The sequence below is a fragment of the Polyodon spathula genome, chromosome 54, assembly GCF_017654505.1.
Source record: "Polyodon spathula isolate WHYD16114869_AA chromosome 54, ASM1765450v1, whole genome shotgun sequence".
NCBI lineage: Eukaryota > Metazoa > Chordata > Actinopteri > Acipenseriformes > Polyodontidae > Polyodon > Polyodon spathula.
In genome coordinates, this window is record NC_054587.1 from 126,920 (window position 1) to 134,424 (window position 7,505).

The following is a 7,505-nucleotide window of genomic DNA, read 5'->3' on the forward strand; positions in this document are numbered from 1 at the left end:
CGAACAGACCAGAACCAGAACCAAATTACAAACTGTTCTCGAACCTTCTCCTAGTAGAACCGCTTCCGAACTCAGCTTAGCAACGCGGCTCCTAGACCCGGACACCATGCAATTTATTGCAGTTTCGCTTGAGCTGAAAGGGGATTTTTTTTTGGTGTAAAATTGTACTGTAAATGCAAATGTGTTTATCCGTACAGTTCAAATGAATATCAGTGCTTAATACTTGGATAGTTATAATAAAAATGAATATTTTATTATTATTATTACTTGCAGCCACTAATAGTTTAATATGGTTGTTTATTTTCTGCGAGTCGCAGCTCCTGCAGAGCGGACGCGTCCCTCCTTCACGTTTACAGCCACGCCTCTCCACGCGTGTGCGTGTCCACGGCATTGGTGTTTCTGAGCTCTGCGCAGAATCCGCGGTTCAGTTACAGGGGTTTGATTTCATGTTCACCAATCAAAACCACAGAAGCAACGTGTTGAATGCGCACACTATAGTATACTGGGAGGACATTGTCAAAACACCCTTAACCCTCTGCAGAATTATTAATCTGTTTTTCTCACTACCATGACTGTGTTGAAGGCGTGCTGAATGTGCCAGTGTGTCTGTCAGCTGGGGATACGAAGCAGCCTGTAACTACTCTATCCAATATTTAACCGCTAATAAACCCAACGAGTACTAGTCCAAAATCACCGAGCAAGCGCAACGAGGCATCCTGGGAAATGTAGTCTTTAGCGCTCGGAATGTAGTCCAAAATCACCGAGCATGCGCAACGAGGCATCCTGGTAAATGTAGTCTTTAGCGCTCGGAATGTAGTCCAAAATCACCGAGCATGCGCAATGAGGCATCCTGGTAAATGTAGTCATACAGACCTCATATAGCGGAAGCAACATTACATTCTGGCGCCAGCTGACAAGTTTATTTTATTTTAATTTATTTGTATTCCTGAGAAGCTGCGCTGCTGTGATTGGATACAAGCTGAGAGGCTGCGCTGCTGTGATTGGATACACGCTGAGAGGCTGCGCTGCTGTGATTGGATACAAGCTGAGAGGCTGCGCTGCTGTGATTGGATACAAGCTGAGAGGCTGCGCTGCTGTGATTGGATACAAGCTGAGAGGCTGCGCTGCTGTGATTGGATACAAGCTGAGAGGCTGCGCTGCTGTGATTGGATACAAGCTGAGAGGCTGCGCTGCTGTGATTGGATACAAGCTGAGAGGCTGCGCTGCTGTGATTGGATACAAGCTGAGAGGCTGCGCTGCTGTGATTGGATACAAGCTGAGAGGCTGCGCTGCTGTGATTGGATACAAGCTGAGAGGCTGCGCTGCTGTGATTGGATACAAGCTGAGAGGCTGCGGCTGCTGTGATTGGATACAAGCTGAGAGGCTGCGGCTGCTGTGATTGGATACAAGCTGAGAGGCTGCGGCTGCTGTGATTGGATACAAGCTGAGAGGCTGCGGCTGCTGTGATTGGATACAAGCTGAGAGGCTGCGCTGCTGTGATTGGATACAAGCTGAGAGGCTGCGCTGCTGTGATTGGATACAAGCTGAGAGGCTGCGCTGCTGTGATTGGATACAAGCTGAGAGGCTGCGCTGCTGTGATTGGATACAAGCTGAGAGGCTGCGCTGCTGTGATTGGATACAAGCTGAGAGGCTGCGCTGCTGTGATTGGATACAAGCTGAGAGGCTGCGCTGCTGTGATTGGATACAAGCTGAGAGGCTGCGCTGCTGTGATTGGATACAAGCTGAGAGGCTGCGCTGCTGTGATTGGGCGCACAGTTTTGAAGCAGGGAGGGGAAGGCGAGGGATACGGTGGCCCTGAAGTGCAAAACACAACAACAAACTGCAAAACAAAATAGCAAATCAGAAAACACAACAACAAACTGCAAAACAAAATAGCAAATCAGAAAACACAACGACAAACTGCAAAACAAAATAGCAAATGAGAAAACACAACGACAAACTGCAAAACAAAATAGCAAATCAGAAAACACAACGACAAACTGCAAAACAAAATAGCAAATGAGAAAACACAACGACAAACTGAAAAACAAAATAGCAAATCAGAAAACACAACGACAAACTGCAAAACAAAATAGCAAATCAGAAAACACAATGACAAATTGCAAAACAAAATAACAAATCAGAAAACAAAAAGACATGAACTCTGAACCGGAAAGGGAGGGGAGATTGGTAAAGGGTGTCACGTCACTGATTGGAGGAGCAGCATGTCAATCACTGCTGCAGCACTGTGGGCGGAAGCACTTGGACACTAGCCTGGAGAGACTCTTCCCTCATGTTTGAATTTGAATAATGATTTTATTAGTCCTTACATTAGAAAAACCGAGTGTGAAATAAACGAGTACAAAACATTATTCAAATTCAAACATGAGGAAAGTGACTTACCCCGGTTCAGAGTTCATGTCTTTTTGTTTTCTGATTTGCTATTTTGTTTTGCAGTTTGTCGTTGTGTTTTCTGATTTGCTATTTTGTTTTGCAGTTTGTCGTTGTGTTTTCTGATTTGCTATTTTGTTTTGTAATTTGTCGTTGTGTTTTCTGATTTGCTATTTTGTTTTTCAGTTTGTTGTTGTGTTTTCTGATTTGCTATTTTGTTTTTCAGTTTGTTGTTGTGTTTTCTGATTTGCTATTTTGTTTTTCATAATGTTGTTGTGTTTTCTGATTTGCTATTTTGTTTTTCAGTTTGTTGTTGTGTTTTCTGATTTGCTATTTTGTTTTGCAGTTTGTTGTTGTGTTTTCTGATTTGCTATTTTGTTGTCAAATTTGTCGTTGTGTTTTCTGATTTGCTATTTTGTTTTTCATTTTGTTGTTGTGTTTTCTGATTTGCTATTTTGTTTTATTTGTTGTTGTGTTTTCTGATTTGCTATTTTGTTTTGCAGTTTGTTGTTGTGTTTTCTGATTTGCTATTTTGTTTTTCAGTTTGTTGTTGTGTTTTCTGATTTGCTATTTTGTTTTTCAGTTTGTCGTTGTGTTTTCTGATTTGCTATTTTGTTTTTCAGTTTGTTGTTGTGTTTTCTGATTTGCTATTTTGTTTTTCAGTTTGTTGTTGTGTTTTCTGATTTGCTATTTTGTTTTTCAGTTTGTCGTTGTGTTTTCTGATTTGCTATTTTGTTTTTCAGTTTGTCGTTGTGTTTTCTGATTTGCTATTTTGTTTTTCAGTTTGTTGTTGTGTTTTCTGATTTGCTATTTTGTTTTTCAGTTTGTTGTTGTGTTTTCTGATTTGCTATTTTGTTTTTCAGTTTGTTGTTGTGTTTTCTGATTTGCTATTTTGTTTTGCAGTTTGTCGTTGTGTTTTCTGATTTGCTATTTTGTTTTTCAGTTTGTTGTTGTGTTTTCTGATTTGCTATTTTGTTGTTCAGTTTGTCGTTGTGTTTTGCACTTCAGGGCCACCGTAGGCAGCAGGTGGCACATTAAAACACCTGCTATATGTAGGACACACTTGTAAATTGTTCTGTAAGTGGTGTGTCAGTGTGTTTGTGTATTTGTGTGTGTCTGTGTGTGTCTGTGAGCTGCTTTCAAGTCTTGCAGTGGTGACTCTTCCTACAGCTAGCTGGACATCCTATTTGACTCTGGTTTGTTTGTTCAGAGAATCTTGGTACTCCATCTTGCTCAGCCAGTCCTGTGTTTGTTTCTAGACTGTGCCTGTATGTGCTGTTTTATGTGCACTGGAAAACAATGCAGAGAAACAAATTGAAACCTGAAGACTTCTAGTCGAAACGTTTGCCATTGAATTGGTTGTGTTTCTTGTATTAATTCTAAATGAAACCAAACCCGTACATTTTGAAGTGAATTCAAGACCACGATTAAAAAACTGTTTTATCAAAGCGTGTCGTTATTGGCGCTTTGTCTGTAATTTTGTGGAATGACCACGAGGTGGCACCAAAGTCCAGCTTTTCAGAGAACAGCTGCGTTCCCCTCACCAGGCAATGCTGTAGTCTTCTCAATTGAAGACTGTTCAGGGAACCGAAAATACAGAAAACTAAACCAGTAAAGGTGGCTGGACAGCAGCTGTGGGCTCCAGGTCACAGTGTGGCACGCACTGATTGGACGTGGCAGCTAGCGATTCTGCAAGGTGCTTTTTAAATTGTGCTGGAGGGATACGGGACCATTCCTCAATGATTACCAGCCTCTAATTCCTTCAGGTTGGGTTGTATTGGGGTGGAAATCTGCAGTCAAGTCAGAATAGCCCTTACATAGAGAGAGTCACATCACTTTAGGGACTGATCCTTGTGAAAAAGCCTCAGTAGTAATTTGTGACTTCTTGAAAACGGAAGCACCTGCCAACCAAGCACCTCTTATCAGCCCTCTATCAAAGTGTGTCAGATCTGTGGTCCCATCGTGGTTATAGAGCTTTTACCCTCCTCTCATCTCACCGACAGGAGACAGAATCCGTAACACAGAGCATCATACAGCACTGCCTGTTGCACAGTCTCATCAGTGTGCTTGGGATTGACAGCACTGTGTGCTGAAGCTGCAGACATACAAACACTCCCCAGCTCTACACTGCATCGCTGCACTAAAGGGGTTTCTCTTAGAGATTATGAAGAATGGAACGGATGTCAGATTCCCATGTTATTGTGACACAGCAGGCCCAGAACACTCTCTGGTTATTTCTTTCTGTTTTCTAGTCTTCTCTATTTTCACTCTGAGTTTTTATCCTGCCCAGAACATTACTTTGTTTCCTCTCCCCCCTGACTTCCTTCCTGTGTCACAGGTAATGGGGCCCCCACTTGAATTGGGAGAGGAAACCAAGACTGGAAAACAAAACTAATGTTCCAATCAGGAGAGATCTCTTCATAGATATATTGTTGAGATTCTTTGTGTAAACAGTGTGTAACCCCAGCCTGGGATTTCACAGCGCTGTTTTCTGAAGCTGAAGATGAATTGCTGACAAACACTCTCCAGCTGCAACAGGTGCCCAAAGTCTTCATTGTGTCACTTCGATTATATGAATCATTTGACTGAGGTATGGAAACTTTCCACTGGGCACAGCAGCTCAAGTACATGCTGGTACTGTGTTCCTTGTTATTGTAGCACAGAGCTGTGCTTTGTTTCCTCTCTCTCTTCACTTTCTTTCCTCCTGTACTAGGACCCCTCTGGAGTCTTGCACTGGGGTCTGGGGTCCTATTACCTGTAGCACAGCAGTGAAGTGAGTGGGGAGAGCAAACCAAGTCCTGCCAAGTCTGGAAACACAAAAGAGAAGAGAATGCTGTTCTGTAATGAGAGGATTGGAATGTCTCGGTTCAGACACGTTTAAAGGGATCCGGCTTGAAGAACAAATCAGTGAGAAACACTTCAATGAAAGCAAACGGTGGAAATGTTTGGAACCATATTGTTTATTTTGCTTGGTTTGCTTCACTGAGGAGACAAGGAATGACAAGGAAATAGAAAGAGATGCAAAGTCCTATTCCAGTGCTCAGAAAGTAAACAGAGTGCAAAGTCCTCTTTGCTCAGCTGCTGCACCCTCTCCTCGTACAGACAGGTCCTGTACCTTGGGCACTCCAGCTCAAACAAGGGCCGTGAATCAGCTTAGTTGACTTTATCAGGACAGCCCTGAAAATAAGAAATAACACAAAATACAACAGATAAGGGTGCAGAAACTTCACCATAAACATTAAACAGCAATCACAATAAATAAGGGTCCTTTCCATACATGCACAGCCTCCAGTATCTCTGCAATGGACTCTGACCAGCGCATGACTGACTGAACCTGTAATAAACTGATAAAACGGAGTCAGAAATAATAACAAGTAAGCAAACTGTCTATGCATGCAGACGTGAAGCTTTGATCTGTCTGCTTGGCTATCTTTCTGTAGAAACTCCCCTCCAACACGTATTGGGGCAGATGAGTAAATGCAGAGCGACTGGGGAATGTGTGTGCATTTCACCCCACTGTTCACACTCTGTTTTTACTGAGTATCTTGACATCTCTGAATAGATTTGTGTCCCCTCTTCAGATTTTATTGAGCAAGCTGTCTCAATGAGCAGCGGTACCTCACAATGTTATCTGTTTAGTAGAAATGACAAACAACTAAATAACCCCTAAATATATTGAGATCCCTGAATTTACAAAAGCAATTCAATAATTTCATCTTCATCTTCCCTTCAGTGCTCCGTCATTCCAGGTACAGTGTTCGACTTCGCTTCTCCACATGACACACACACACACACAGATATATATAGATATTATATTATAGATATAATTAATATATATATATTAATATTTATAAAGATTGCAGATCCTCTTGAGGAATCCTTTCAAATGAAGCTTAAACTTGATCAAATCAGAGCAAAAATATTTGCCATCCTGGGCCTTCCTTGCCAACAAGTGAACATATTTTTTTTCAAGCAATGTTAAAAAATAAAAAATAAATAAATAATGATAACGGAAATTGTGATGCTCCTACAGTATGTGCACCATTGTCGTTCCTTGCTAGTTCTGTAGCATGAGCAGCTTCTAGAATGTATGACATCACATGTTTAGTTTTGAGTGTTTCTATCATGCTAAATAAGAACATCTCCATTTGAAAACATAATTCAATGGAAGCTCATGGAATACAAAATAACTGTTTTACCAGTAACAAAAAAAAGTGAAAGGGTTTCATCGAATTGAAAACACAAATACATTCAACATTGTACTTAAAGCACTTTCTATTGACTAACCTGCTGCTGGGACATTGAGAGAAAAGTTAAAAAAAAAAAATGTGCTTAGTCTGGCAAAAAAAAAAAAAAAAAAAAAGATATAAATGTTCGTGTTTTCTTAACCGGAATTGGAGGTACGTTTACAACACCAAGGTCATCTATTTAAAAAATATGGTCGTTATCACAAAGGTTATGTTGTTTGTCCACAACCAACGGATCACTAAATGTACTTGCATCAACATATTGTAAATATTAAGTAATTGACGCTCCGTCAGCCCTATTCCACTAAAAGTACCAGAGCATTCGGAGTCTCTTGTCAATGTATCGTTTTAAACGAACAGTATTTTGACTCTTACGTTAACGTGTCACTTATTAATATTATGATAAAATGGGAATTTTAAATATATATAATATATATATAATATTATATCGATATCTATATAACATGACGTGTAAGGATTAACTGGTGCATTTTATTGTAAGCTGTTTAAGTCATTGCTGATCTTCCTGAAGTACAGAGTCAATTTGTAACATAAACCTAACAAAGCGAGCTACTTACTTTATGAATAGTTTGTGAATTAAAAATACAAATTGCACTAATGCATTACACCGTAGGTCCTATTCTGAATCAAGTGCAAAGGCAGTAGTATATATTCAGAAAATGGCAAAATCATTTTGATGACATAAGTCCAGAGAGAATTTACTGAGAATAGGTGGAATGCAGCTTATTTCTTTCTTTGGTTTTTATATCAGTGCAATTGCTTTATACTGCTCAAATATTCAAGCATCCTTTCATATTCTTATGTTATCACTTTTTTTTGGGTTTTCTTGGCTGCCTACCTTCCCTT